The sequence below is a fragment of the Solanum stenotomum genome, chromosome 4 (assembly GCF_019186545.1).
Source record: "Solanum stenotomum isolate F172 chromosome 4, ASM1918654v1, whole genome shotgun sequence".
Classification (NCBI taxonomy): Eukaryota; Viridiplantae; Streptophyta; class Magnoliopsida; order Solanales; family Solanaceae; genus Solanum; species Solanum stenotomum.
The window spans coordinates 43,119,359-43,133,865 of record NC_064285.1 but is presented as its reverse complement, the minus strand read 5'-3'; the positions used below and the strand labels follow the sequence as shown (position 1 = coordinate 43,133,865).

Below are 14,507 nucleotides of genomic sequence, written 5' to 3'. Positions count from 1 at the left end.
TTTAGGTAGATTCTTACATAATAGTTTTATTTTTTGTATTTGTGTTTGGTCTTTTCTATCAAACTGGTATTCTACACCTTTTTTTAATTTTTGTTGTAATATTTTTAAGTTCTCTGCTAATTTTTGTATGTATTCTCTTACTTGATTTACTAGACCAAGAAATGATTGTAATTTCTTTTTTGTATCTAGTTGTTCATTTGAGTTAGTTATTTTTTGTACTATGTGTGTTTGGATTTTTACTCCATTTTTATCTGTTTGTATTCCTAAAAATTCTATTTGCTTTTTCATTGTCTGCTTTCTTTTTACTTAAACTTATGCCTGAATATTCTATGATATGTATAAATTTTTCTAATAATCTTATATGTTCATCTTGTATTTTGGAATATAGTAATATATCATCAATATATACTACACAATTTTCTAGTTGTTTAAAATAGCTATCCATAAAGTGTTGATATCTACCAAGTGCATTTTTATATCCAAACGGTAATACATTCCATTCATAAAATCCTTGTGGTACTGTAAATGTTGTAAGTTTTTTAGATTCCTCTTCTAACTTTAAGTGATAAAATCCTGATTTGCAGTCAAATTTACTAAAGTAATTATATCCTTGTATTCGTCTTATCTTTAATATTTTATTAGGTATTGGGTAGTTATATGTTTTAGTTGTTGCATTTAAGTTTCTATAATCAATAACCATTCTACTTTTTCATCTTTTATGTTCACTATGTTTATTTACTATGAATGTTGGGCTTGTATGCTTGCTATTGTTTTCTTATATATACCATTTTTCTAGTAATTCACTTATATGTATCTTAAATTCTGCTAAATCATTAAAATTATATTTTAATGGTTTTTGGGTTAGTATACTATTATTATTAATTAGCTCAATTTTTATTTTTGTTTTATGTTTTTCCCATCCTTGTAAAGGATCTTCACTATATAATAATTCTAACTTATCTTGGATTATTTTTACTTTATCTATAGAGAATATAATTAATTCTATCTTAGGGTCTTCTTCTTTTATATTTACTAATTTTTGTGTAATTTTTTCACTTCCTTTTATCCATTCTGTTGTTTTTCGTTTTTTGTTATTTACTCTTTTTGCTCCTATTTTTGTTTACATGGTGTTGTGAACCACCAGTGTATTTTCGTTATTATATGTGGGTATAATTTTTCTAAAAATGACATTCCTAATAGCATATCTTTTGTGGTCAATTCAAAGTTATATATTTCTTCTATAGTTAATATCTTATCCCATATTTGTATTTTTATATTTTTTTGTCTTATATGTAATCATGCTTCCATCATTATTAAATAATGTTACTACTGTCGGTGTTTTTAATTTTTCCCATTTTTCTTCTGGTAACAATTGTATTTACATATATTAGCTTCTGCTCCCGTATCTATCATTGGTGTATAATATATGTTGTAATATCCTTCTAATATTATCTTTGCAAGTATATATATTTTCATATTTTTATCATACTAAAGTCCTTTTTATTATTACTCTTTTATTTTCATAATTTATTATTAACTGTTTGTCTTCTAGATTATATGGTTTTACTTGTTCTAGCCATTTTATTCCTAAAGTGATATTTTCATCTCCTTGATATATTTTAAATTTTATTACTATTGGTACTCCTCCAATAATTATTTCCTTTTTTGTAGTTTCTTCGGTATACATTAATGCTTTTGGTAGTTCGGGGCATAATTGTTCAGTATTTATTATTTCATCTTCCGTCACTAATTCTCTTGTAATATAGTTTTCTTCTTGTCCTGTATTTATTAATATTAAATATTTTCGTTGTTCCATTACTCCCGTTATGTAGGAATGATGTGGTTTTATTTCTTCTTCCATTAATTTTTGTGGGTTTTTATCTATTCTTCTTGAGGTACTCATTTTTGATGAAATTTGTGGTATTTCACAGTTTATTCTTTTTGATGTGCTTAATCTTTCTTTTACTATTTCTAAATCTTCTTCTATATCAATCTCATTATAACTATAATCATTATTATCTATGACTGTAACTATCCTTTCAAAAGGATTTTCTATTTTTATTTTATTTATTTTATTTTTTGCTGTTATTTTATGTTTTGTTGTTAAAACATATAAGGTTTTACATTTAGCTGTAAATATTTTACTTCCCGGGGCTAGTTCTATTCTTGACATTTTCCAATATAATACTAGTGATTTATCTATGTTTCTGTCATTTATTGCTACTGAGTAGTTAACACTTATTATAAATTTTAATTTTTGGTATATGAGGTTGCCTTTTACTGCACTTATTATACTTTTTTCTATAGGTTGTATGATCCTATCATCTGCTAAGTATATTTCTATGGGTGTATCTATCCCTTCTCTAAAACATGTTTTTATTAGTATTTCTATTCCTCCTGAATGTACATATTTAATTGGATTTTTAGCCTTAATATCTTGTATTTCTTTATTTATTATTCGTTTATTTATTATTGGTATTTTAGCCTTTCCTTTGGTGTATTTGCAATCTATAATATGTTCTCTTTGACTTACTACATAATACTTTTCTTTTTGTCGTTTAAACCAATTTCTTATTGTTGATATTTCGAATATTTTTTCTACGCTGAGGTCTAATTCTTTTCCTTTTATTTGTTCAAATATGCTATTATCAAATATTATTTTTTGTTCTAAAGATTCTTCATCTTGATGATTTTCTTTAGTTATTATTTGTATGTATGTTTCAGTCATTTATATAGTATTCATTATCTAATTCTGTTACTGAATTATTTTCTATTTCATTTTCCGATAATTCATATATACTATCATTGCTTTCTAATTAATAATCTATGTATTCTATCTGCGTATATTTTTCATCATCTATTATTATTTCTGATATTTGTTTTTCTTTGGACTTTTAGGTAATTTACAATCTCTAGCTATATGTCCTAATTTTCCACAATTATAACAAGTACATTCCGTTAGTTTTCTTTTTTGTTTATATGGTCTTTTGGTTTGTAGTTTTTTACATAGTATCTTTTTCTTGGTTTTTTATATTTATATTTCGATTTATATTTTTTGTTATATCTCTTTTTATAGTATTTTTCCGTACAACGAAATTGGGGTGCCGTTTTATTTTTGCAACTTGCTAAGTTTTTTATTAGTATTTTTTTCATTTTTATTTCTTCTTTATGTTTTTCACATAGTTCTATAAACCATCGTTGTAAGAATTTTATTCTAGCTCCTAAGGTATCTGTTAATCCTGCTTCATTCCAACTTTTTATTACTTTTGAATTAAAAGGTTCCGGTAATTTTGTAAGATATAATTTTCTTATTTCTTTACTTTCATCTATGCTACATGTTCCTTTATAATAGTATTCTCTAAATGCACATGTATATTCATCTATATAACACATGTTACATATTGCTAATTTTGTCATTAGATTCCGGTTTATGATTTTTTCTTTATTTTGTTCTTCTACTTCTATTGTCATACTACTAAATTCGTTCCTTATAGCTATTTCATATTTATATAATATTTCCATAGTTGTAGTAACTATTTCACCATCAAATTTTTTATTACTTCTTAGAGTTTGTAAACTTTCATCTGATAAAATTTGTAGTCATAATTTTACTGTTCCTATAAATGTTCTCTCTATATATCCTGGTGTTTCTGTCATTACTATTTTGTTATCTATTAATTGTTTTGATATATATCCCATCCATAATTCAATTGGTTTATTTATATTCGCTACACAGTCTAAATCTAAAAAATAATGTTGTTCAGTTATTGGTTTAGGAGTCCATTTTTTATTCAATCTTTTATCCCATATAGTTTTTTCTTTATCATATTGTTCATAGTTTGTATTATAATATTTTAGTTTTTTTGGGTTTTTTAATCCTGATGTACTAGGTTTTTCATCCATGTCTATGTCTCTTGTATTTACTTCTAAATTCTTTGTATTATCTATGTTTGTTAAAAGTTTCGTATATGTTTCGCTTGTTTTCGAATGTTGTTCATCTAGATCATCATCGTTTATTTCATCAATTCTTATTTCAAGTAGATTCTCTTGGTTATTTTCTTCTTTTCCTTCTAATTCATCTTCTAAATGCAATTTTTCTTTAAATTTAATTATCTCATTTGCTAATTTTGTTTTTTGTTCTTTTTCTTTTTGTTTCATTTCATACATTTCTTCTAACATTGCCAGCTCTTTTTCTAGTTCTATTATTTTAGTATTTTTTTACTTCTTCTAATTGTTGTACTTCCTATTTTGATTGTTGTTTTATTTTTTCAATTTTTGTTTTTCTATCTATTTCTTTATTTTCTTTTGTTATTCTTATCATAGCAGTTAAACTATCTTCTAGTTTTACTGTTTCTTTTTCTAACATTAAACTTATATTGTCACTTATTTTTTTGTATCTTCTTCCTAGATTAGAAAATATTATCTTTATTTTTAATCCGTCATAGTTTTCATATATTTTTTCGTCTATGGCATATTCTTCCCTATTTATTTATAGATTGTGTTGAAGTTTATATTCTAAACTTTCTATCTGTATTTGTAGATATAAAATAGTTTTCCTTTGTGCTACTATAGATTTTTTACAAGTTCCTGTGAATATATTATTGTTAAGTGTACTTTGCCTATGTGCTAATTCTTGTCTTTTTGCTATAATTATTTCAGTAAGTTTTTGTCTATATTCTTTATTCTCGTTATTCATTGTATTTTTAAATATTGAATATATTTATATTCTATTTTAGATATATTATCTATTAATTGATCTAATTTTTCGTTATCAGTTTTTGTGATATTGAGTTGTTTATATTGCGGATACAATTTGTTTAATTTTCTTCTTATTTTTCTTAACTTTCTACTAGTACGTTTTGTCTTATATTTCATATCATCCATAGCTTTGATACCCCCTATATTAAAAAAAATCCAATCTTATTGATAGAAAAAAAATACAAAGTAAATTCTTTCAAGAAATTCATCAACTACTTGGGGCACAAATACTAAAAATCTAATAAAATATGAAAAACAAATGTTGGGATATTCAAATTCTACCAAGTCCTCTCCCTCCTTTCGTTGCCACCACTGTTTGCACCAGATCCATGACCCTCGTCATATCCCATGACATCACCAAATTCACCATTACTAGCTCCACCACCAACATGGAAAATCAATGTTTGGGATATTCAAATTCTACCACTATCATCTCTGTGGCATCTCCCTCCTCCGTTGCTGCCACCATTTGCACCATTACTAGCTTCGTTGTCGTCACCACCTAGACCTCCCACAATTAATTGAACCTTGTGATGCCAACACCAATTTACGTTGTTCAGAAAATATTCTCGCTTGTATTTTTCCTTTGGTGTGAATAATATTCTTACTTGCTCCTTTGTTCCAAGCTCTCCCTCCAAGATTAACAATTTTATTTTCTTTTTGAGGAGGAGTCTTCTTCTGACATTCCAACTTTCATTTTAGCATTCTTAACGTTATAAGAATACATAAAATATGTATTAAAAATTAAGACCAACAAAATATAGTGCAACTATAAAATTAGTCGCCAAATAGCATATAGCTAACACTATATTTTGATAATTTGTTGTTAATCTGTTATTAAATAAAATTATAATGATAACTTTTTCTATGATGAGATTTATCAATTTATAATTTTTATATTTTCTATAGTTGTTTTTTTGTATAAAAAACCATTGTCTAATAGCTAGCGTAATATTAACTTACCTTGTTTTTGTGTTTCACATACCTATTCATAAGGTTGTTCATTGCTTCACCAAGAAACTTTTCAACCTCCCTCTTGCCATGGTTGTTGCTTTTCTGTTTCTTTGTTTCAGACTTCCTTTTCAAGATAGAATCTTCAGCTTTTCTTTTCATGGAGTGCTTTTTAATAGCCCCAACCTTTGGATGAATAATATTTTTAATAAGAATGATGTAAATGTCTTTGCGTCTTAACATGACAATAAAAGTTAGTGTCATATAGTTAGGAGGTCGTCATCGAAATCACTTCTTGCAGAAATGCAATGTAAGAGCTTACCTCTTTTGCTTCAGTGGCTTCTGGATCAACTTCAAGCTTTGATAAACCCATGAACACATATTTTCTTATCTCCACAATAGAACGATATTGTTTTCTCTTATGATAGTAATACTGCTATCCAACAAAGAATGTTAAGAACTAACTATATATTTGATTTTACAAAGTACAAACTACACACATTACAATGTAATTATATTACTAGCTCTCATTTTCTTGATATATCATTGGTTAGAGATTCATTGGTCCTTAATAAGGATAAAAACTAGTTATACACAAAATTTTAAACAACTAAAGAAAAATATACAATATAAATCCACTAAGTTTAAATGTGATAATATAGTGGTATTTTACTAGTCCAGTTTGAAATAAGAAAATAAAGTTTAATTATCGCCTAACATGCACAAAACAGATGTTGTGATTCTTCTTTCATTTCCTTTTTTCAGGAAAAAGAAGAGATAAAACAAGCAATAATATAATTAAGTGGACGATTCACGATATTGATAGTGATAAATAAATCAAAAAAATGTATTTACTATGTCAAATGCTCCGGATCCATTTTCATGTTGTCTCTTTTCAATTACCCATCCATGTAGCATCTCATTGTATTTACAATTAAGACGATCACAAATTGGTTCTTCTAGGATTAGTACTAACCACTTGTGGATTATAAATGGTGTAACCGTTAGCTTCACCTTTAAAAGGTTCAATTTGGAAGATAATGTTACGAAAGACTGATCTTTCTTCTCATGATCAATCATGTTTTCGGATACTCTCAAAGGAATTATAAGAAACAAAAAAGTAAAGAAAACTCAAGAATAATAGTTGAGAAGTAATGTGCTTTGAGGCTTGAAATATCAAGGACTATATATAGATAATTAAATTGAGAAGATGGAAAGTAATTTTGAAAATAGATAAGGATGAAATTAATAAGATATGATTGCCTTTAGAAAAAAGATTACGATATTTGCATATTTGGTCAATAATTATTTATTATTTGTAGAAGGTGACTCTTTTGGGGAAAAAATTACAATATTTGGATTTTTGGTCAGCACTTATATATTATTTGTAGAAGGTGGCTCTTTTAGGAAAAAATTAACGAATTTTGGACATTTGGTCAATACTTATTTATTGTTTGTTGAAGGTGGATTAGTCGAGGAGATCCTTCTACTTATATTGATTTGACTATGCTTATGTGACATTTTATTTTACTGAGTCTGATAAAATGTGTGGTGTCACATATTTAAAAGCGATTGAACACAAATGTTTTAACTAACAAATATTTAAAAAAATTTAGAAGTGGGGGTTTGGAGGGAGGGGGGGAGATTTTAGCAAAATAAAAATTACTTAGGCTACATTTTGAACTTTCTTGCTTATGAGAAGATATAAATGTCATATTTGAACTATACAATTCTTCAAAATTAGAAGAAATTGAGTTCTTTCAAAAGATATTTCCTTTCAAGATAACCGTTTGATATTTATATTCCCATCATATTATGTTTTTCCAAAAGAAATATCTTTGTGAAAACATGATTGATCATGAGAAGAAGAAAAGATCAGTCTTTCGTAATGTTAGCTTCCGAATTGAACCTTCTAAAAGTGAAGTTAACTATTACACCATTTATAATCCACAAGCGGTTAGTACAAATCCTGCAAAGAACCAATTTGTGATCGTCTTAACCGTAAATACAAGGAGATGCTACATGGATGGGTAGCTGAAAAAAGACAACATGAAAATGGATGCAGAGGATTTGACATGGTAAATACAATTTTTTGGATTTATTGATCACCACCAATATCGTGAATCCTCCACTTAATTATATTATTGCTTGTTTTATCTTTTCTTTTTCCTAAAAAACAGAAAGAAAAAAGAATCACAACATATTTTTTGTTTGTGTTAGACGATAATTAAACTTTATTTTCATATTTCAAATTGGTCTACTAAACTACAACTATACTATCACATTCAAACTTATTCGGATTTTATATAGTGTATTTTTCTTTAGTTGTTTAAATTTTTATATATAACTAGTTTTTATCATTATTAAGGACCAGTGAATCTCTCACCAATGATATATCAAGAAAATGAGAGCTAGTAATATAATTACTTTATAATGTGTGCAATTTGTACTTTGTAAAATCATATATATAGTTAGTTCTTAACAAAAATATTTGTTGGATTGCAGTATTACTATCATACGAGCAAAAAATATCGTTCTATTTTAGAGGTAAGAAAATATGTATTCAAGGGTTTCTCAAAGTTTGAAGTTGATCAAGAAACCACTGAAGTAAAAGAAGTAAGCTCTTACATTATTTGCATTTTGCTGGACTACTATATCTTGTTTGACTAAGTTTCTTGCGCACATATATATACGTGTGTAAGAAATATTTACTAAGTCTTACCTTGTATTTCTGCAAGAAATGATTTCCATGACAAACTCCTAACTATATGACACTAAAGTTTATTGTCATGTTAAGACACAAAGACATTTACATTATTCTTATTAATCCAAATGTTGGGGTTATTAAAAAGCACTCCATGAAAAGAAAAGTTTAATGTTCCATCTTTTAACGGAAGTCTGCAACAAAGAAACAAAAAAGCAACAACCAAGGCAAGAGTGAGGTCAAAAAGTTTCTCGGTAAAGCAATGAACAACCTCGTGATTAGGGATGTCAAACACAAAAATAAGGTAAGTTAATGTTACGCTAGCTATTAGACAACAATTTTTTTAACAAAAAAAACCACTATAGGAAATATAGGAATTAGAAATTGATAAATCTCATGATTAGAATAAAAAAAGTTATCATTATATAATCTTATTTAATAACCATATTAACATCAAATTATCAAAAAATACTTGTTAGCCATAAGCTATTTGGCGACTAATTTTTTAGTTGCACTATTTTTTTGGTTGTAATTTATATATATATATATATATATATATATATTATGTATTCTTACAATATTAATTATTTTAAATGAAAGGATGTTAGAATGTCCAAAGAAGATTCCTCTCCGAAAAGAATAATAGGATTTTCAATCTTGGAGATAGAGACTGGAATAAAGGACCAAATAATATTACTATTCACAGCAAAGGACAAATACAAGTGAGAATATTTTTTGAACAACCTCAATTGGTGTTGGCATCTCAAGGTTCAACTAATTGTTGGAGGTCTAGTTGGCGACGATGACAGAGCTAGTAATGGTGCAAATGGTGGTAGCAACGAAGGAGGGAGAGCGGCGTTGAGATGATAGTGGTAGAATTTGAATATCCCAACATTGGTTTTCCATGTTTTCAAATAATAATTTAGTTTTGTTAGTAAAAACTATTTGTGCCCTAAGTGTTTGATGAATTTCTTGAAAGAAATCACTTTGAGCTTTGCTCTATCAGGATCTTAAAGAACGGAAGAAAGCGTCATTACCTACATTCCCACCCACCTTAGGAGACAGTTGTAGCAATAGGGGGATTGGCTGGAGCTTGAGTTGCTTGAACAAGGGGAAGCAGTCCAGGACCAACCAATCCTTTCAAGAATGACATGATCTGTTGAGCTAACATTGGTTTTATGAGAGGGATAGTTGTAGTCTCAGCATGCACCTCTTCCTCTTGTCCTACATTCTCATAATCCTGAACCTCAATATTCTCCTCTACGTTTTCATGGTGTGCAGGAGGGGCCTCCTTTTTGTGAGCATTTTCAACCAGTGATCCATACCTAGTAGGCGCCTCTTCCTTGGCCTCTACCCCTAACTTTTCCTCAACACCTGCCTCGACCGCAACCTCTCGCTGCAGATTCCTCATCTAGAGCATTGACGGGAGCTACGAGCCTGACGCCGCTGAATCTAGTGTTGACCATCTACGAACAGAAGAGTGAAAGAGGTTAGATATCAATTCGAATTGGCAGATACCAATTGGAATCAAGCTTTAGCACTAAGGGAGACAAGGGAAACAGAGAGATTTCCCAAAGTCCTATAGCCTCTCGAAGAAAAGTACAGACGTCTCCGTACCGTTCCGCAAGACTCTACTAGACTCGTTTTGATACATTGAGATCAACAAACCTAGTCTCTGATACAAACTTTGTCACGACCTAGACCGTATTGATTGGCACCCACACTAACCCTCCGGTGGAAGAACAATTAATACTAACTAATTAACACGAAACCAAGCATTTAAAGATACGGAAGCAGGTTTAAATGACTAAATACTAAAATTCCCATAGACTTCCAAAAGATCTAGCAATGAATTGTGGAATTAAATTCCTAGAACTTGAAAGTCAATGTATAAAAACATCAAAAGTTCAACCACAAGTCTAAACAAGAAGGGGTATAACCCCAAACTAAACATAAGACTAACTAAAGTACTAGTCTAAGTCCGAAATGTAGACATCGACAGAAAAGAGAACTCATGGCAGCCCCGAAGAACTGGCTCACCCTTGAATTCGAATGATCACTGATCCTCTAAGCGAGGTCTATCAATAGCCGCCTGAAGATGCCCTGTACTCAACAAACAAAGAACAAATGCAGTATCAGTACACAACCACAGTGTACTGGTAGGATCACCTGGCTATCCCACTAAGTGCAACATATATAGGTAAATGCAACATAATAATAACATACAGACACCGAACATATACAATATCAACATCATTTACGAACAATGTACAATTTCACATTTCTCAAGATACAAAATTTTGTCAAGTCATTGAACCTCTCTTGGAACCCAAACCCAAACTATTAGCATACTGAAACGTGGTACCCGATCAAATGTTTATGCCGGAATGTGGCAACCGATCCCATGTTTATGGCGGAATGTGGCAACCTATCCAAGTTAGTGTGTTGGAACGCAACACCCGATCCATTCAATAAGCCACAACCTCAATCACAAGTATATTCTCATAATCGTACAATCAAGTCATGATTCATGGCATTCATTAATCTCATTTACAATTAGTGTGATCAATAATGCAACATTTGCATACATACACATATTATAATGAAGCAAGAACAAACATACATCACAAAACATGAAATGACAACCATCACCTTCATCCCATGACACTCAGAAAATACCCGTTCACACTAAGATCAATTTCATGAGTTCTACTCACCTGAATTCAATTTCGTAAAGTTGTACAGGTTCCTTAAATTCTTAGCTATCTACTCATGTGATCAAATTCATAATTAGGTCACCCAATTGTTACCAGATTTCCCTAGAATTTAATGTCACCGATTTTGTCCAAATCTAGACTAGGTTGGGAAATTCCAACTTACTACAAAAATATATTTCGAACCAAAAATTTTCCCTGTTGGCTTTTCTATAATGACGGGAATCGGTCGTTACACATATATATATTTTTTTCTTTTATTTGCAACTCTAGTATCATGCTAATGAGTTCGTCTAAACCCACGAACCCCCCACCTAGCTCCCCTATGTATGTATGACATTTTCTTTTATTTATATCATTCATCTGAATTCAGATTTTTATTGATCACTACCTATATCGTGAATCCTCCAATTAATTATACTATTGCTTGTTTTATCTTACCTTATTCCTGAAAATAAAATGAATCAGAACATTTGTTTTGTGCATGTTAGGCAAAAATTAAACTATTTTTCTTATTTCAAACTGGAACTACTAAATCACATTCAAACTTATTTGGATTTTATATTTTATATTTTTCTTTGGTTGTATAGAATTTTATATATAACTAGTTTTAATCCTAATTAAGGACCAATGAATATCTAACCAATGATAAATAAATAAAAATGAGAGTTAGTAATATAATTGCTTAGTAATGTGCGTAGCTTAATTTGTACTTTCTAAAAGCATATATAAAATTAGTTCTTAACAAAAACTTGCTGGATTGCAGTATTACTATCATAAGAGAAATATCGTCCTAACTATATGACAAAAACTTTTATTGTCGTGTTAAGACACACAAATATTAATATTATTCTTATTTAATCTAAAGGTTGGTGTTATTAAAAAGCACTCCATGTAAAGAAAGGCAGAATGTTCCATCTTGAAATGGAAGTCTACAACAAAGAAACAGAAAAACAATAACTACTGCAAGAGGGAGGTCAAAACGTTACTCGGTGAAACAATGAACAACCTCATGAATAGGGATGTCAAACACAAAAACAAGGTAAGTTAATGTTACGCTAGCTATTAGACAACAATTTTATTTTACAAAAAAACTACTATAGAAAATATCGAAATTAGAAATCGATAAATCTCATCATTAGAATAAATTTTTTCATCATTGTACAATCTTATTTACTAACGGATTAATAACAAGTTATCAAAAATACTTGTTAGCAATAAGCGATTTGACGACTAATTTTGAAGTTGCACTATATGTTTTTTATCGTAATTTTTGTATATATATTTTATGTATTCTTGTAGTATTAATAATTTTAAAATGAAAGGATGTTGGAATTTCAGAAGATTCCTCCTCGAAAAGAAAAATTGAATTTTCAATCTTGGAGGGAGGGCCTGGAACAAAGGACCAAATAGGAATATTATTCACACCAAAGAAAAAATACAAGTGAGATTATTTTCTGAACAACATAAATTTGTGTTGGCATCACAAGATTCAAGAAATTGTGGGAGGTCTAGTTGGCGACAATTACAAAGCTAGTAATGGTGCAAACGGTGGCAGCAACGAAGGAGGGAGAGGGCGCAGAGATTATAATGGTAGAATTTAAATATCCCAACATTGGTTTTCCATGTTTTCAGACAATAATTTAGTTTTGTTAGTAGAAACTATATATGCCCTAAATGTTTGATGAATTTCTTGAAAGAAGTCACTTTGAGTTTTTCTCTATGAGGATCTTAATTGTTCTATCTTTGCTATATTGCAATGTGTCACAACCCAAGGTATCCCCCTAGGCATAACATGGAACATCATACCCCGAGAGGCCCCATACAAGTCACTAAGCATTCATACCAATTGGGTGTCTCTCATCAAGCTCACAATTTAACGTCGTGACGCAATGCTAGGTACATTACCGTTTGTGTTTCAACTTTGAGGAAATGAACCGTCTCCCAACATAAGATCAATTTTACTCTAAAGAGCATAGGAAATGCAAAAGAGCATCAAGTGTTTCACCTGATCTCTCCACTTTGAATACTTGAATCTCTTATCCAACTTTGTATCATGCTTTCATTTTGGATCATTGAGCAAGAGTGAAAGAGTCACTAGGCCACGTGAGCATTGAAATTCATAATTCTTGTCCTTCAAGTGAGTGACACTCTCATTTTCACATGATCTAGAGTTTCCATATTTTCATGACCCAGTCCATCGTGATTGGCACCTACACTAACCCTCTAGTGGGAGAACCATTAATACGAAACCAAATATTTAAAGAAACGGAAGCATGTTTAAATGACTAAATACTGAGGTTCCCAAAAATTTCCAAAAGATCTAATAACGAATGCAAAATTAAATGCCTCGGTACATCTTGGTCACACCCGAATAAATGGAATATCAGGAACCATGGAATTCTGTCAACAATTTTTGAATCAAGTCATCAACTCAAAGACCACAAATCCTTCCTTTAAAACTGAGCAAACCTTCCGCATCAAGAGTGGTCTCTTGTGTCTTACCAATCACATTCTTCTTCTTAAGCTCATTCAATTTTTTATCCTCAAATTGTTTGTCCTTGAACTCCTCAATGAATGTGGCCCTAACTTCAATGCTAGCTAACACCCCACCTACCTCTGAGATTCCCAAATGTATGAACTTAAACTGCAATGTCTGAATTTCCTTAGCCAAGGGTCGTCTAGTTACACTCAAGCAAGCTAAACTACCCATACTCACCATTTTTTGACTTAAAGGATCTGTCACTACATTAGCCTTACCCAGATGGTTTTAATTAGTGACATCATAATCTTTAAGTAACTCCATCCACCTTCACTGTCTCAAATTCATATCCTTTTGGGTGAACATATGCTGCAAACTACAATGATCAGTAAACACTTCACACTTGACACCATACAGGTAATGTCGCCAGATCTTAAGAGCAAACAATATCGCTGCCAACTCCTAATCATGCGTTGGGTAATTCCTCTTATGAACCTTCAATCGTCGCGATGCATAAGCTATAACATTCTTATCTTGCAATAACACAACATTCAAACTAGAATGTGAAGTATCACAATAAACTATAAAATCATTACCTTCCACCGGTAGTGCTAGAATCTGAGTGATGTTTGTTAATAGCCTCCTGAAGATTCCCTGTACTCAACAAACAAAGATCAAGTGCAGTATCCATACACAACCATAGTGTATTGTTAGGATCACGCGACTATCCCACTAAGTGCAACATAAATAAGCTAATGCAACATAATAATAACATGCAGACACCAACATATACAATAACAACATCATTTATGAACAATGCACAATTTCACATTTCTCAATATACACAATTTTGTCAAGTCATTGATCCTCTCATGGAACCCAAATCGAAACTATTAGC

General features: G+C 30.2%; 1 pseudogene; it reads right to left on the bottom strand.

The window, feature by feature from the left end:
* Positions 1-5,171: 5,171 nt before the first annotated feature.
* Positions 5,172-6,627, bottom strand: LOC125861513 (uncharacterized; annotated as a pseudogene).
* Positions 6,628-14,507: the final 7,880 nt, after the last annotated feature.